At 41.3% G+C, this 19,278-nt stretch overlaps 1 pseudogene; it reads right to left on the reverse strand.

Annotated features, from left to right (window-relative positions):
• Positions 1-6,457, reverse strand: part of LOC119720153 — a 43,903-nt pseudogene extending 37,446 nt beyond the window's left edge.
• Positions 6,458-19,278: the final 12,821 nt, after the last annotated feature.

Consider the following 19,278-nt stretch of genomic DNA (forward strand, 5'->3'; position numbering starts at 1 on the left):
CTCTGTATAGTTCAATTGCTGCAAAGGTTGAGCTGGTTGCCATGATAAAACTCATTTTTAAAAATGGATCAATAAAACAAATTCTATGAAACTACATCGGAGCAGAAGAGAGTAGCCTAGTAAATACATATTGTAAAGCCTTATATAGCCCGCCACTTAAAAAAAATCAAAAATTAGTTGAATTGCCAAGCAGATACAAGCAGATACATCGCAGCGTTCGATTAGCCTCATTTTGTAACTTCCTAGATAACACGAAGAAGCTTCTCGAATGCAATCGTTGAAAATACTTTCAATCACGACGAGGATGCAATGAATCATGGGACTATTTGGGGTTGAAATCTGTGAAATTCGACCAGTTTTGCCCAGACATCAGACAGCAAAACGCCACCAGCTAGAGTCTAACTGCGCATTGTCTACAGACGTTCATACAAACATGTAGGCCGGCATGGTGTGTGAGAAACATTTTCGTGAGAAACAACATCGCGAAAAAGTAGTCACATGACCGCACTGACTGCGTAATGAACGCTGCAGTGGCAAATTTGGTATCGCACTTACCTGCTTACGATCCGGACACTCCTCATGTCCTGCTTACGATCCGGACACTCCTCATGTCAGGATCGTAAGTGCGATACCAAATTTGCCGCCTTTTTTTTGTTGAAACTTTTGAGGGGAATGGTCTGGAAAAATGACATTTATTTGACAATCTCCGAAAATGAGGATTTATGCTTTTGTGGGGCGCTTGTATGACAGACCACATCCCAAATGTCAAAAGAAAGAGGTTCTAGTGCCCCAGTTAGGCGAGGCGTCATAAATAAATTAACCGTTCGCACGCGTGCGCACGCGTTCCTTCCCGTTCTGAACGGCCCCCGTTCCTTCCCGTGCCGAACGGCTTTTAGAACGCGTTCCGTAGATCGTGCTTGGGCAAGCTTCACTGAGGGGGTATTGTTATGTTAATCAACCGTTCCTTTGCGTGCGAGAACGGGAGCAGCACAACAAAGATGCGAAGAACAACTATGTGTATATACTTGTACAGAAAAAAAATCCGTTTTGGTTTGGAATTTAAATCAGATTTGGAATTTGAAAACCCGATATCGGAGAAAGCATTAAATAAAAAAAAACATTTCAGAGTTTAGACAGCACGAGCAGGTATGAGGAGTTTGATAAGATTTATGCCTTTTTATCCTTAAATATCGTTGTCTGCCGCTGGGCGGGGCGAAAAAAATATGTATGGTCTAGGTTATATTAAAAATGCGGAGATTGGAAGGGTTAAAAAAATATTTGGTGGGCTGACTGATGTTATAAACTGGCCTTGTACACACGATCAGCGAATTATAAATCGAATATTCAAGGTTTTTACATACTGATAGTAAAGTTTGCAAAGGACTGCTTTCCCCGTTCAAGGTGCCCGTATTTTTATACGTCCCCCCTGTACTGTACGGGCTAGCCTGTAGCGACGAGAAAGTTTGTCGGATACTTATAGTGCCGATGAGCTCTTCGTGTGTGCACAGACCGTGACTGGCCTTTTGTTGTATAAGAACGCGTTCGGAACGGGATGCCGTGAGCACGCGTGCGAACGGGAGGTAGATGTAACAAAAGGCCCCGTTCCTAGCGTGCGCACGCGTTCGAACGGTTAATTTATTTATGACGCCTTGCCTTAGTGGGTCTAAGTCTGAGCATTACCCAAAACATGGAGGTAGAATTCTACCTCCATGCTAGTCCTATAAATGTGACTCAAATACTGGACTACCTTTGTACCTCTGTATATTGAGTCACAGTGCCACATACGGCCTGTGCGCGGAAGGTCCCGTTGCTAGGGGAGCCGAAAATCAATTAAAGATCGAAATTATTTTGTCAGCAGAAAATCAACCCAGCTATAGTATGACTGGTAAATAGCACAAAATCGTTAAATTCAGTACCTTCAGAGGTCTAGATACATCCAAAAATCATGGTAATTCGGCAAAATATTCGGACGGTTTTGAAGAAGCATGGCGTCTCTGATATTTACCAGACTGTTTCCCGGCCACCCTAATAATAGTCAAAAGGCCAATGGGGTTAGGGAACCAGACAAGAGCTTTAATCATCTACTGAGCGTGCGTCAACTTTGGCAAAGAGCACTGCGGCTGTTGCCTGTCATTCCAAAATCTTTGAGCCCTCTGCAGTAAAGCACGCCCTCTCGTGTGCGCTCATCATCCGCAGCCGCGTGTTGCATCCAGGCACTTCACAGAGCGCCAAAGATATTGGAATAATATTTTGACGAAATAATTTCGATCTTTAATTGATTTTCGGCTCCCCTAGCAACGGGACCTTCCGCGCACAGGCCGTATGTGGCACTGTGTCTGTGACTCAATATACGGAGGTAGGCTAGTCCAGTATTTGAGTCACATTTATGGGACTACCTCCATGCCCAAAAGTAGCTACAGTAGGACTAGTCCGAGTAACTTGGACCCAACTTATTACCTTTTTTTAACATTCGGTCATTCAGACCTAGCCCAATAAATGTGGCCAATTTACTGGACTACCTCCGTAAATAACGAAGTGGCTATCGTTACGGCACTCGTTGTTTAGCGCCCTCTACGATATTTTTTTGGTACGCACGCAGGTATATAATTATTTGTTTCCACACGTTTTATCGAGCAGTGCACCAGCTCAGCCGATAGAGGGTAGGATTTTGCACCGCGAGGTTGCGGGTTCGGATCTCAGTTTTGCACTCGAATTTTTTTCCTTTTCTAACCTGAGGCTTTGGAGGATTTTTTTTAAAAGGGAAATAAAGTCCGAATTTCATAAAGTTCAAATTCACTTTTTTCCTTCTAATTTTATATTTTCTTGTCATGTTTTTTTATAAAAGTTGCCAGGTTGCAGTCTACCGTAACAATAGAAAATGGGAAATGCATTACGGCTGCCGTAACAATAGCCACTGCGCGTAAATAAAGGCCACACTTCCACCATGTACAAAAACATGTCGAACTTTGTCAAATTTTGATTTTCACATTTACCGGTAGGCTTAGTTTGTAGGGGTTTTTTTTGCTTTAGAAGCATACTCACCCTCTTTATTGGCTAATCAGAGCGTGCTGCCTTTTTCAGATGTCTATTTTCGTGAAATTTTCAGATTCGTTTGCACACGTTTGCGTATCAAAATTTCAACATGAAATTTCACAAAAATTAGACATCTGAAAAAGGCAGCACTTTCTGATTAGCCAATAAAGAGGGCGAGAATGCTTCTAAAGCAAAAAAAACTACAAACTAACTCACTAACTAAGCCTAAATGTGAAAATCAAAATTTGACAAAGTTCGACATGTTTTTGTAGGCCTACATGGTGGAAGTGTGGCCTTTATTTACGGAGGTAGTCCAGTATTGGCCACATTTATGGGGCTAATTCAGACCATGTCCGAATGTTAAAAAAAGGCGATAAGTTGGGTCCAAGTTACTCGGACTACAGTAGGACTACCGTTAATAACAACTGCGCATTAGCCGTAGCCTTGTTGCCATTTTTTGTTTGGATGATTAACGACGTTCGGTTGTTCGCAGTTTAATAACTCCAAGTCCAACGTACGCGAGTACGACGTGCATATCATGTATTGTTTTTATGTTGGCAAAATAAAAATGACTGAATGAATGAATGAAGTAAAGAAAGGGGTTGATTTATTTTAAAATTAAAACAATACTTAAAAAGAAACCAGGGATCAAATTTTATACGCAAACGTAAACGTGTTTATGGTTAGCGCCAGTATCACAACTCCAGCAGTATCACTTATCATAATTTATGCTGTGAACAGTACAGCGTCATCAAACTTATGAATTATGTACATCGTCGGTCCGCGCGTGATCGTCGTGTGCACGGTCACCCATACATGTCAAGGGTTCCGTACGTAATTGTACCGGGTGTTACATGTACAATGTTACGACTCGGCCCATAATTGCCGTACACGCGACCTTCGATACCCCCTCCTCCTCCAATATCGGTGCGGTACTGGATCTACTTGTTTTAGAGCTGCATGGGTTAAAACCATTGATTTAAGTCTTACTAATGGAGATCAATGTAAAATGGAGATCAATGGTTAAAACACAGAGCAAGTTAAACGCGGAACACTTAACGATGCCCGGTTATCTGTATCATCATTGTTTCGAATTAATTAAATCAAATAGAGATTTGTTCGGTGATGTTGACAAGTACAAAAAAGAAGGCGGCACTGGCAAAAGCAACAACAAAACAGGCCCAATATTTTTTCCGTTAAAGCACAAAACACAATTTGAAATTTTGTAAGACATAATAATATACATGTACTAAAAAAATTAGGAACAACGATAAAACTTGATCCACTCGTCAGCTCATGGTGTTGCTTGTGATCTAATGCCGCTTAGCGGTTGTATACATACCCAAAATTGGGCCTAATGCAAACATCAAAATTTGGGCGATTCGCCATGTTGTTTGCAACCATATGCGCTTCTCCTAAGTCACCGTTTAAGCTTGCATGGTGGGCCCATATGGTTTTCCTCGATAAAAAAATATTAACAAGGTTTATGTAAATATGGTATGTCCTTTCTCTATGGTTGTGTCAAAAGGAAAAGAGTAAAAATAAACAAACTAAATAACAATTAATGCAAGCGTTCACAATAAGGTAATCATACCTACTTTTTGAATGCTAAATGTAATAATAAATCATGGAAGAATATATGCATGGACCCGAATCATCTGCCCAAGCCTAACATTGGTCATTTAAAAAACGAAGGCTCCCCTTATCTATTCGTATTATTTTTTTAAGCGCACGTTGTAATCGACTAAAATGCCGACACTGTGTAAAATAGTATCCGCCGAGCACGCTAACCTTGACAAAGTTACAGATCAATTAGCCCAAGTGCAAGTAATTCTACCTCCGTGGTACAACCGAATGCTATTGTAATTGTGACGTCACTCCAGTCAACCGATGTCGCGAAAACGCTCAACCAATGACCAAAGCCGAAACGTGTTTCTGGTAACTGGCGCGAAAACACGCTCGGTCATTGGATTAGCGACCGCGCCTTCAAGTAAGTGCGCGTGCGTATGAGGGTGGTTACTAAGCAAATCGCGCGTGCGCACTGCATATTCATGCTGCATAGTCTGGCCCCCGGACCAGACGTGATATGAGCGTCGAGAATAATTGCCCGGTTTAGGGAACCAGACTACACGCTGCACAGACGTACATCATGTACGACTAGAATAGACTCGGCGGTGAGAAACTAATGAAAAGAGTCTACAAGTACAAACACGTACAAGTGTAACGTTGCTTTCGAGTTTATTTTCCAGATTAAGGTCGGTCAGCATCGCATATGGAATTCCTGAACCCATCAGCCCAACAGATAAGGACACATAGAAAACTACGACGTAAAAATTAGCTTCTCCAACAAGGTAAAAATATTGAAATTATTGGTCAGAAATGTTTTCGTTCGGTTTTGAGCACTTTTTACCCAAGACTCCCTCCGTAACGTAGGGAAGAAAGGGAGTCCACCAGGGCTAAGAGCAAGGTAGGCCTAGCCTACGTCTATTGAACCCAACGTCGTTATTGTCCAATCACAAAATGGCAACAAGGCTAGGGCTATTGCGCTGTTAATAACATCACGCCGCCTACTCCTAGAACTATGAGGCTCCGCGTGAGCGGAGCCTCATAGATCAAGAAATGGTACAGAAATGGTACAGAAATGGTACAGCTTATACAGGCGAAATGATAGTATGTGCATGCGTACAAGTGCATGTACCGTACCCCCCGCGGCGCGCTCCGAGCGAACCGAAAATCATCGCTCGATCATATGCGTGCACGTTTCAAGTGTCAGGTTGGCTCAGTGCGGAAAGGGCATATTTTTCATCATTTTCGGCTAAAAACCGACAGAATCCACCTATGTTAGTTCTGCCCATGATACGTGAGTATGTCAAGAGATAAAGTACGGAGTATAGGGGCAAACTGTGCAGCGGTTCTGTGTGAAATGTCTCCATTTTGATGGACGTTTTTGTACTTTATTAGTGTTTTGTGCTGCAGGCAATTTTGCGGGCTTCTTGATCTATGATGAGGCTCCGCTCCAGACAGTATTGAGAGTCCCAAATTTTCGGACTAGCTCCGCTCACGCGGAGCCTCATAGACATAGTTCTAGGTAGACCCGTGAACGTGGCTTGTAAACTACAACGCCACGTTCACGGGTCTAAGTTCTAGGATACACGCCGCCATCATGGCCATGGCCGCGCCAAATAAACGTACACTGAGTGACTAATTAAACGTAACTTAAAGTAGACAAAACATGAAAATGATGATTGCATGATGAACACCTACGTACCTACGGTGCCTTGGTTAGGTTGGTAGCAGCATGGAGGTAGAATAATGCATGTATGCAGTATAGTAGCGATATAGCATGTACATGTACATGTACATGTAGTATAGTGCATGTAGTGCAGGCGGCAGGCCTGAATGGTTGGTTCTATGTCTCTTGAGGGCGCTTTTCATGTCGCGCGTCGTACTCGTACTCATAGACATAAAGAACTTCGCTCGTATACCCCCGTCCTGCAAACAGGACGCTGGGATACTCTGATGAGCTTCACAGAATCTTGTGAAGAAAGTGGCCTATGACCTATGTATAAAGCATCTAGCTGCAGCTGTTCAAGACCGCAGTTAGACAATGTGCGCAAATGCTATCCGAAAATTTTCATAGAATTGCGCGCATTCCATACCGGATGTGATTTCTGTTTCATTGCGGACCATGTGGACACAATTTTGAGCGTCGCATAATGCAATCCGACCGTTCGTGATTCAAAACGGAGCCTGAGCGAGTGATGGGAATTGTAAATTTACAACACAGATAAGTTTTACAAAATTACAAAAGTTTTACGCTTTTCAACAAGAAAAAAACATCTCTAATCTGGAATAAACGAGTAATGAATCAGTCTTAACGGCCGTTTCAAACCTTGCAGAGTCATGACCTTGATGACGCGCAGGTCACTGCTCGCGCAAAATCCAACCAATCAGAGCGTAAATTCATCAGAATATCCCAGCGTCCTGTTTGCAGGGCGGGGGGTACGAGCGAAATAAAGAACCTACTCCTCTATTGGTTGCAGACCAGTAAATAAACTTCCATAGACCCCAATGGTAAATGCTCACACTTCAGAAATTCGGGAAAAATACTCACAACTCTCCAAGTTGTTCGAGATACACATCAAATTAAAGCTTATTTCATCATCTTTCATTTTCTTTTCAATTTTTTGGGGGGGTTAACTGGTGACTTTTAGGAGAAATTTCCATCCGAAGATGATCACCCCTGAAAATAGTCCTGAAGCCCATCGCCATGTTGAAAAACGATGTCTACACTCCATTGCAAAATAGAGCGCTTTAAGGGCCCCAATTTCATCCAAATTGAACGGAACTACAAGCTCACAGTCCTGTGCACGGCTTCCACCAATATTTTTTTTTACAAACCCTCAAGTTCATGGCCAACAGCATGCTTAAAAACTGAAGATTTTGAGGGCATGCAAATCGTGATTTGGCCGGCGCAGGCAATTTCGGACCGATTTACTGGTCTGCAACCATATAGTCGAGTCGGACCAATATCGCGCCTTTAAGTGGCGATTTTTATCCAGTTCACCAGGCATTAAGGACTTTCTGCCGAGTTGTATAAAAAAGGTCGATTAAAAAATGTTGTGTCTCTCGGGATTTTCACGTTTTCCAAAACTTGCAAATTTTCCCGGAGCGTGCCAGACTGCGTGATCCAGAAGCAGGATGGGCGGAGATCAAGCGACTTTGCCTTGAGACTGTAATTACGATCATCACAATGTCTCTAGTAGCAAATTCACATTTTGTTTACATCTCGGTCCTTCTGATTACATTACAGATCGAAAACATCTATAAACAATACGGATCACTTCAGTTACTACTTTATGGCAACATAGTTTAGGGTGGATATTAAATTACGCGCCGATTAACATTGGGTCCATTATTACTTACGGCTATTAGTACCATTACTAGCTCAACAGGCCTCGGGATGTGTGGCGTGTCCGTACGTCATCGGGGTACGTCTCGATAGTCCGACGTCCATTGGTCCGACGTCACGTCATCGTGCCCGACACAAATAGTGAAGCTGCAGTCGAAATCGGATGATGATGATGATGAAAGTTGAACGCCAACGGGTTCCTTTGAGCTGTTTTGAGCTCAACTGCAATATGTTTATCAACATCAGTGGCGTAAAAGTGTGCCCGAGAATGGGGGCGTGGGGGGGGGGGGGGAACAGGGGATGATCAAAATCCAAAACATTCCCGGACGACCGTGGAAATTCGAAAAGTGTGGGGCCGGGGAGGGGGGGGGGGGGTTGGACAACATACTACAATACTACACTCGGGAGTGCTGTTGATGATACACATACATGTACATGTACATCTTTATGTAGGCCTATACAGGCGCATGATCAAAACGCCGCATTTTATGCTTTAATGTTTAATTTTTGTGACTCCTTTTTCAGTGCTATTGAATGCATTTTGGTTGGAAAGTTTGCAAACTATCTCGTAATCCGTATATTTCGTTTCTCATCATGAAAACGAGGGGTATGATTCAATAGCCCAACCCCGGTCAAAAAGTGGGGGGGGGGGAGGTAATATTTACGCCCCTGTTTATCTGGTGTATCAAGGTCGATCAGATATAGAGAGCATTAAAGTTGGTTCTTCTGGGGTGTGGCATCTTGTTAAGTAGATTTTAAAATTAAATTGAACATTTTCTAGCATTACATTAGTTATGAGCTTTCCAATGAGACATCGCACGACACCCAAGGGCGGATCCAGAGGGGGGCCAAAGGGGGCCATGGCCCCCCCAAAAAACGAAACCAATTTTTTTTTTTTCATGTGACATCGCAATAAAGGCAGGCAATGAGTACACCACCATGTTTTCCTCAAAAAAACATTGGTTAAAGTGGTCAGAAATTGCCTCAGATCGCACCACAGAGCATCTAAAATCCAAATTTTTTTCGGGGCCCTTAAGCGGGCCCCGAACCCCACGCCGTAATTTTTTTGACCCACTTTTTGGGGGGACCAAAATTGTTTTTGGCCCCCAAAAAATTGTGTTCTGGATCCGCCCTTGACGACACCTAACCAAAAAAACGGCCCAGGACAACTTTGAACAATTTATTTAAATTGAACTTCTGAATTAAGAGTGAGACTTTCCTAATTTGTTCTGAATAGTGTGGGCAATTTCTGAACTAGAGCGCACCATTTAAAATAACCTTTTTAAAACTATATATAAAGGCCTGAAAAGGCAAACAAGCACATTTATTTGTTAAAGAGCATAATATTCCTTTCAATTTCGTTTGGACAAGAAAATCGAACGTTGGAAAAGGCCATGTATATACCAACTTTAACATGATTTTTCCCCCGTTTTTTAGTTAATGATTTATAAATTAACGAAAATCACGTTTAAAAAAAATGTTGTTGTAATGCCTGATGACGTCACAATGACGTCAGGAAATATGTACCACTCTGTGTGAGGATGTTCAGTCCAACTTTCAAGTTTATGATATGAACCGTTTTGAAGACAAGTTGAGAAAAATAATACCACATTTCTAAATCATCCCCCCTTATTTGAAAATACTAGCCCGACAGCCCGATTACCCAACACAAGTTTTAAAAATGTTAAGCACCCCAAAATGTTCCTAAAATACTAGCAAATTCATATTAATTCCAAACTTGGGTTAATTTGAGCTGTTTTGAAGTGAAACAGCTAAAAATGTAATCCGCCCGGGCGAAATAGTAATCCGCCCGGGCGAAATAGTGGACCAGAAATGTTGTGTCCTAAATACGCTTTCGTAAAATCGTGAACTGAACGGGAACAAATCATGTTAAAAAGTGTATATATACGTGCTTTTCCAAAGTTCGGTTTTCTTTTCCTAACGAAATTTAAAGGAATATAATTTTCTCTGAGAAATAAATTTGCTTGTTTACCTTTTTAGTCCTTTATATACCGTTTTTTTTAAAGTGGTTTTTAAACGGTGCATTCCAATTCAGGAATTTTGCAGACTATTCAGAACGAACTACTATAGGAGCGTCCCACTCTTAAAGCTACAGTCCATCATTTGTAATTTGTGCATTTTGTTCGTTTGAAGCAACAAAAGAGTTCAAACTCTAATGAAGGATACTGAGCAACTAACCTGATGAAGTTTCAGCTAAGCTTCAGCTGTACATTCCGAGAAAAACATCATTCTAAGATCTCAATTTCAAATCAAAAGTTACTGAATCATGTTTTGAATTGTTTTGAATTGCAGCTATACGCGACGTCGCGCAGACGCGCACTGATCCGACGAATTACAACAACCGCGCGCGCGTGTGCGTTGTTCCAATACTTGTGCGCGCTGCGCTGAATAACAAAACGAACTACTAATTTAAATTTTCCTACGGTGCTTCTTAAGAATCACCGTTGGAAATGCCTTCTTTCGTTGATTACTTCAAAATGACAGCTTGCCAGAAAGAATAATTTCACAGGTAGTTTAGTTCCCTTACTATCTTTCAACCAAGTTTGTTTTTCAACAATAATTACGCCAGTTACTTTTCGGATGGCTGCAAATGATGGACTATAGCTTAAAGTTCAATTTAATTGATTACTTGTCGTGTGCCGATTTTGATGTGTTGCGAAGTCTCATTGGAAAGCGCATAACTAATGCTGTAATGCAGTGCTAGAAAATTATCAATTCACTTTGAAAATCTATGTTATTACAAGGTACGTCACCCCAGAAGTATCAACCTGAATGCTCTCTTATCTGATCGACCAGACATTGATAAATACCGGCGTACATATTATATCCCCTCCCACCTTTTGAGCTGGGGATGGGCTTTTGAATAATCTCCCACTTTTTCATGATGAAAAAAGGAAAAAATTCGAATTGTATACGAGGTATTTTATAAACTTCCCTACAACCAAAATGCATTTATCAGCACTGAATATGGAGTTAGAAAAAATACACAATAAAGCATAAAATGCGACGTTTTGATGGCCCCACACTTTTCGAAATTCCATGGCCGGGAAATTGTTGGATTCTGATCATTCCCCAGTCCCCTGCACAGATTTCCGACACTGTTGATAAACATATTTGAGCTCAAAACAGCTCAAATGAACTCGTTGACGTTCAACTTTCAGCTAATATTACTACCCGATATTAAATGAATAATGGACCCATAATGTTATATAGGCCTACTAACAATCGGCGCGTAATTCAACATCCACCCTGAAAGTTTGTCCCACATGTAATAACTTAAGTGACCCGTAATGTTTATAGGTGTTTTCGATCTGCTATGTAAAATAATCAGAAGGACCTACCAAGATGTAGTAAGTATGACTTTCTACTATTTACGGACGAAATATGAATGTGCTTGTTTTGTTTTATGATCATTTGGGAAACTAAATATTTCTATATACATGTAGAGACTTTTGTTGGGTGATCTGGCTATTAATATCAATTTCGGAGGATGTGTACAACGTTTTCTCCGCGACCAACACGGTTCATACTTAAACCTTGGACTGAACATCAATCCTGAGTCAGGTTTTTCCGTACAGATATTACCGTGACCATATTGTGACGTCATCAGGTATTTAATACTTTACCACTGATTTTCTTCATAACGTTCGCTCATTTATAAGTTATGAATTGGATGAAAAATCATAATGCTTTATCTGAAAGACTATGGAATCATGTTATACATTCTCAATGCAAATTCACTTGACCTCTCCTATCTGTGGGTAGGCACCGGGACGTCAAACTTAATCTCAAAATACAGACACGATCCTTAAAATAGGTCGAATATGAAACCTGGCATATACCCTTGTCGAAATGATGTGTGGAAATTGTGTGACGTCATCAAGACGTTACCGGGTATTAAATTGCAAGCGATTTAATGTTAGAAAGTGAAAACAGTCTGAACCCAGTTGCAATGTACCGCGTCGGCCTACATTTGTTATTTTTGTGCCTTGTGCAACTGTTTGATTCGAGAGCAGAAGCTGCTTGACACTTACATCAGTTTTACCGAAAATGCATTGAGAAATAATTATGAAGTATAATTAAACTATTTTTTTTTAACATTAATTATTCACAACTGATCCGGAGAAATGGGTGCCTGATTGCAGTGCTCGAGTATAGCAAAAACAAACGCAGAATTTCGAGTTCCATTTTACTTTTTTTGTGGAAACTGATTCTCCAATTAAGTTTCCTTTTCAAATTGACATCACATAATTTCCAAGTTGAAAATTCGTATAGGCGTAGCAAAGAGGGGGGGGGGGCGGCCTCCGGGGGAAGGTGGCCCCCCTGCTGTTAAAAAAAGCCTAAACTTGTAAAGACATTTTACCAAAACCCGACGCAGTAATTACGAGTATGAAATACGAGTATGTGTATACATGTATGTGTATTTGGTTGTCCAAAATTCATGTAATGCCTTTTTCTCTCAAAAGTCTTTAAAACTTTTGCTCAAATAATTCAGGGGGAAAGGGGCCAGGAATCGCCTCAGATTGCACCACAGAGCATGTAGGATCCAAAATTTCCCGGGGCCAAAGCGAATCTTTTTTCCCAAACGACATCCGTTTCCTATCTTCTGATTGGTCCATTGCATGCATATCTAATGCCTTGTTCTCCACAACACGAACCCATAGGCTTTTATATGGTGGCCCTGAAGGGACATCGCATATCGCAAACGTGGGCGCATACGTATGCGATGTCGCGAAATTTATCGCGAATGTGTGCGCACACGTATGCGATGTCGCAAAATTTATCGCGAATATGTGCGCACACGTATGCGATGTCGCGAAATTTATCGCGAATATATGCGCACACGTATGCGATGTCGTGAAATTAATCGCGAATATGTGCGCACACGTATGCGAATTTGTTTGCAATGTCGTGAATTTTATTGCATACCTTGTCGCATACCTTTCAGTAAAATTCCTAATGAACTGGGGAGTTGTAGCAGCTAGTCTGGAATCTAGACGTACTGTTAGATATAAATAGGGTCTGACTAATAAACCTTCGCGCGCACGCTGTTCCTCGTGCAATCGTTACTACTAGTACTGTCGAGCGCAAACTTGCTACTTGCGCAACTTTGAAATTTGCGCGCGCAAGTTTGAAACTTGTGCGCGCAAATTTCAAAGTTGCGCTAGTAGCAAGTTTGCGCTCGACAGTACTTGTAGTAACGATTGCACGAGGAACAGCGTGCGCCGAGGTTTATTAGTCAGACCCTATTTATATCTAACAGTACGTCTAGATTCCAGACTAGCTGCTACAACTCCCCAGTTCATTAGGAATTTTACTGAAAGGTATGCGACAAGGTATGCAATAAAATTCACGACATTGCAAACAAATTCGCATACGTGTGCGCACATATTCGCGATTAATTTCACGACATCGCATACGTGTGCGCATATATTCGCGATAAATTTCGCGACATCGCATACGTGTGCGCACATATTCGCGATAAATTTTGCGACATCGCATACGTATGCGCACACGTTTGCGATATGCGATGTCCCTTCAGGGCCACCATACCTTTTATGTCTTGTGAGAAACGTTTCATTGCCTGGCTACGCGCGTAAAACGGTCCGTGGATTGGACGGAGATTCTGGCATGCGCTAGCTGTGATGACGTAACGATGGAGGCGGAGTCACTTGGAACTGTCGAGTTTTTGTGTGTGTGTGTAGGTATACTACTAGAATGGCTATAGTTGCGTTCGGGAATTGATCTGCTCAGTTTCTGTAACAGAAAAGCAGATGTCCACTACTGAACCACCGTTACTAAACGTTTAATCTGCTTTTCTGGTAGCAGACAAGTAGATGTCCCTTTTTGAACGGCCAGTGAAGAGCAAAAAGTAAAACCAAGTTTTCTGGTCGCAGAAAAACAGTAGAAAAAAAATGCAATTTGGCAAAACTTTTCATCTGCTTTTCTGGTAGCAGAAAAGCAGAAAAGTAGAAAATGCATTTAAACAAAACGTTCGATCTGCTTTTGCTTTTATGTTAGCAGAAAAGCAGATGTCCACTTTTAAACCTCCATAATTGGGGGTCTGTCATACTTAAAAAAACCGACGGGATCAAGAACTGCGACCGTGACAGCGCGCGAGAACGAAACTTATTGCTGTTATGTTGTATATAATACAGGAAAATGCACCCAGACCTCATGATAGCATGCAGGACGCACGGCGGACAAGCCTTCGGCATGGGCGTCAATCGGGGCCCGAGAGGCATGTCCTTAAACATAGGACATTTCTTAACGTAAGGGGGTATCATTTGTTTGTCCCATCCACTTTTTTCGTCCCCGAATAAATCTTTGAGTTTAGAGTTCTCATGATAGATGATTTAGTGACTCCAAACTCAATGTTCGAATGATGATCTTTTGCTAGGTTCAGTGGCCCCGGAAGCGGGCCCCGGACCCATGCCATTCGGCTTTGCGCCACGTGCTCGCATTATACAGCACCCCCCCCCTCCTCTTTGGCCTTCACCATTTGCTGCTTGTTACATTTCACCCCCACCCTTTTGGACAATCCTGGTTCCGCCCCTGGATGGGGTTTGTATAGGCCGGTCGGACTTGGCACCCCATTTCAAAACTGCCTGGCTACGCCTGTGAAAAGTCGTATGACTTTTATTGCGAGAACATGCACATTATAAAGTGTTTATAATTTGAGGGGAAAAAATTGTACTTGCCCAAGTCCTAAAAGGGATTTCTGCTGATTTGCCTCTTGAACAGAGCATTAGGCCCTTTGTGTAACATACTGAAGAGAATACATGCAACTTTTAAGTTTCTTGCCAAAAACTGTCCGATTCCTCTTGCCATATATTGTCTGATTTTTCCTGCTAAAAAGTATTGTCCGATTCCAGCCGGCAAATACTGTCCGATTTTTCTTGCCAAATACTGTCCGATTCTGATATAATTTCATTTGTTGCTAAATGCGGTATAGAATAAGGATACAGGAAGCAAGTTCCCATCCCAGGGCTTATACTATTCGAAACGAGGTTGTCTGATTGTCAATTGACACAGACATGGCAATTAAAAATAGATTAAACTTGAAATTCAGGTTTAAAAGCAAGTATTTTTTACAGTATTCCTGGTCTTAATCCAGAAATTCCACTGATTATTTTCTGTAGCAGCTAGCTATAATAAATCAGGAATAGCAGAAAGGGGGGGATTCCCTAAAAATTCCTTTTGACCAATGGACCATGGCGAAGAGCGGAAGAGCCATGGTCTATGTGAGCAGATTCCCTGATAGGCAAGACAACCGCCTCTTGACCTCTAGATTTTGACCAATCAGCGGACGCTTTCTATATCGGGTCTTCGGTCAATCACCCGTCGCGCTTCATAGACAATGGATAAAAAAAAACCTGTGTCACGCGCTCTGTATCATGTTACGCGATATGCACCCGGCTGTTGTATTACAAACACTGCATTTGAATTGACCAATCGAACCATTTAGTCCTGATTTGGGAATTAAATGACGTCACGATTTAGTAATGTCGACTCCGATGGCTGGCGCGCGGCTCGCATAATCTGCATGTCTAGACAAATCAGACGTTATACAGGAGACCTGCTCCGTGGGTAACAGGTGATACTCAGACTAGTTGGTGTTGGGGTCCTTGGTTTTTTTTTTCAACAAACAAAAAAGTAGTTTTTAAATTGATGCTGTAGTGAATGTATCCCTTTCTGTAAGTAGTTGGAGTATAAAATAAAATAAAATAACAATGTTAACGTGCACCCCAAGCGTCAATTGAGGTCCACCCCCCACCCCTCCACCATTTGTATTTTCAAAGGCCGGTCACACACACTTTTGAACTGTTCCACTGCTGCTGAATTGTCTTAAATGTAAAACAAAATAGTTCCTACAAAGAAAGCAGATTTTTAAATACGTTTTCAAATAATAGTTTAATTATTATTATCCCATAATTTTTACTTGGTAAACTGACAGGATGAAAAAACTGAACCGAGTCACATTTAAAGAATATTCATAAATACCTGAGACAGTTTACCCATTCCTATTTTCCCCGGTGTCACATGAATTTGGACTTCTACAAAATCTGGTCCTTTTTACCCCTTTATTCTGCATGCGCAATGTACTACCAATGAGTCCATATTTCTCCGAGTCCTCAATTCACACAACATTAATTAAAACACCAACACCAACACCCGCACTGTCACCCTCTGCTGCTCTGAACCACATCTCGCAGTACGAACCACGCACGTGTCATTTTTAGTACTATGCAGGCACATACATGTACCATAAACATAGCTCGGGGTGTTTCACAAAGCGTGAAGTAAAATTGTTAAATAAAATCGTTGGAAATTAATAATTTTTTATTTGTTTTGACTGTTTGACCAAAAGGTATATGAAGGGGAATAAATATGTGCTTGGCCTATATTAAAGCCATAGTCCATCATTTGTAATTTGTGCATTTTGTTCGTTTGAAGCAACAAAAGTGCTCAAAATCTAAAGAAGGGTACTAAACAACTAACCTAATGAAGTTTCAGCTCAGCTTCAGCTGTATATTCCGAGAAAAACAGCATTCTAGGATCTCAATTTCAAATCAAAAGTTGCTGAATCATGTTTTGAATTGGGCCTGAATTCAGCGTCCGAGACAAGTTCTCGCTGAGCTGATTGCAGCTACGCGATGTCGCGCACTGATCCGACCAATTATAGCAACCGCGCGCGCGTGTGCGTCGTGCCAATGCTTGCGCGCGCTTCGCCGAATAACAAACCGAACTACTAATTTAAATTTTCCTACGGTGCGTCTTAAGAAGCGCCGTTGGAAAGGCATTCTTTCGTTGATTACTTCAAAATGACAGCTTGTAAGAAAGAATAATTTCACAGGGAGTTTAGTCCCCTTACTATCTTTCAACCAAGTATGTTTTTCAACAATAATGACGCCAGCCACTTTTCGGATAGCTGCAAATGATGGACTATAGCTTTAAACGAGAACGTTTAAAACCGTACTAGGGGCCGGGTCGCCGATAATGACCCTCGTCGTCAGCTTGGGTCAGTAGGGAGGTTTCGCAAGCGAACGGATACGCTTACACTTACGCTTAGCTATCCGTATCCGTTTTTTACTTACGTGTAGCGAGCGAGATATGCGTGTCGTCTGCACATTTAGCGGATAGTGAGTGGCGTATGACAACATACGTGCAGACGACACGCATATCTCGCTCGCTACACGTAAGTAAAAAAACGGATACGGACAGCTAAACGTAAGTGTAAGCGTATCCGTTCGCTTGCGAAACCTCCCTATTATCGGCATCCAGGTCCCTATAGTCCGGTTTTAAACGTACTTGTTTAAGCCAGCAAAGCACATATTTATTCCCTTTTGAAAAAACGGAATTAATAATAAGGTCATTATTGAGCTTCAAAAGGATCCAATCAAAATCTTCCCCCAATCTACAACTTCCAATGACTTGGTATGGGAAGCACTTCCTTACTTACCCTTTCTTTAATATCCTGATGAAATCAGGCCATTGGGTTTTGGGAGTACACTTTTGGGAGTGATCTTTCGGTGCACTTATATAAATGCTAAGTTAATTTTTTTTTTCACATCGGCTGATTAACTTGACATTTCAAGATTAACTTTTCAATCCAAGATCCTAAAGACACGTACAAGTAAAAATTAATATTTTCAAAACGATAACGATTTTTTTTCTTCACAAGAACAATTCAAAACTTCTAACAGTAGACGTAGGTAGCCACAATTATCAATCATGTTACCTGTAAGTCATTACCCATCCAACTAAATGATCCTATTAGTGACAGCAAATACTGTACTTTTAACTTACAGACCCTTACACAAAATCATGATAAAATGGAAGTTAATACTAAGAATGGCCAATGCTTCCATCAATCAATATGCCTGTCCTCCAGAATACCGCACTAACTGAATGAACAAAATCACAAGGAATAAGTTGACACTAAAGCTATGAAAAAAACTATTATATTAAGCACACACAAAAAAGAACCTTCAGACCCATTTTGTGTGATCAAATGCAGATTTCACATACAAGTGTAGGTGACAAAACAGTGTGTAACTTACAGCATGCATAGTTTTTCAGCAAGAAATTTGCTGCTAGTATTAAATAATATACTTCTTATCTTTTTCATGCAACCTGGCCCAGCATTTCTGATGGCTGTTTGTGTACAATTTAACATTGGTCACAAAACATTTGAGAACACAAATTTCAAATTAATTTTGTGTGAATTTGTTTATGGAATTGGGCAACAATTCTCCAAATTCTGTTGTGGGTAAAATCAAATTTCATTTCCCTGAACACTGTGAAGTTCTTGTATCACCTTCAACAAGTTGGTCAATGGTGATCATGATTAATCAGTAAAATCATGAAATGTTCAAGAACTGCTTCATAACTGAAATGTTACACAATGAAAAGTTAGAGTATGTAACAAAATTAATGTGGTGCGAGTCGAGTTATTGCATACAAATTCTTGAAATCCACTGCTGGTCACATTTTATCCTTAACAGCAGACAGAAGAATGCACTTACATGTACACATGCTTTAGGAAAACAACTGGGGGAGTAGATCCTTTAAAATAAATACAAAAATGAAACCCAAATGTCTTGCTTTTTATCACATCTATAAAGCGGTATCTGAAAGGGCGATTCTCCTTCACAATTTATGAAGAACTGCAAATGCGATTCTGTGACAAATTCTAGCCAAGAATTTGGAATTGACCCCACTTCACTCAATGTTCTTTGCAGTTCATGTCTAGCTGTTCCTTTTAAGTCTATGCTGTTGGGGTCTCTGTCATTTCCCACAATACATATTTTCAGAGAAACACCCAGCTTATAGTCTATACAAAACAAAATTCAGACAATTATCCAACTTGACAAAATAATGTTCCTAGGGCCACATAAAAAAAAAGCTGAGCGTCCTTTAAAAAAAAAACATCTTGGGGTGGGCAGGCGCTTTTTGATTTTGTTTGTTATTCAATTGAGTTTTGTTAACATGTCTCAGAACGCTGCATAGAAGCCCAAAATCGTGGAGTACTGTGGCCTCGTGGTTAAGGGCACTGATTCATGGTCTGCGGGTAGAGCTGCAGGTTGTGGGTTCGAGTCCTGGCGGGGTCATGGTGTGTGTGCCCTTGGGCAAGGCACTTTTTCACTCATTGCTTCTCTCCACCCAGGAGTAAATGGGTACCTGTGAGGGCAGAGATGGTTATTGTGATTGAATGAGCTTCCTTGCGCCTAACAGGCTGCATCGAGCTGTATACTCCCCAGGGAGCTGAGATGGTATTTGGAATGTTTCATGTGCCCAATGAGCAGGGG

This window comes from Patiria miniata, unplaced genomic scaffold, assembly GCF_015706575.1.
Source record: "Patiria miniata isolate m_02_andy unplaced genomic scaffold, ASM1570657v1 HiC_scaffold_9, whole genome shotgun sequence".
NCBI lineage: Eukaryota > Metazoa > Echinodermata > Asteroidea > Valvatida > Asterinidae > Patiria > Patiria miniata.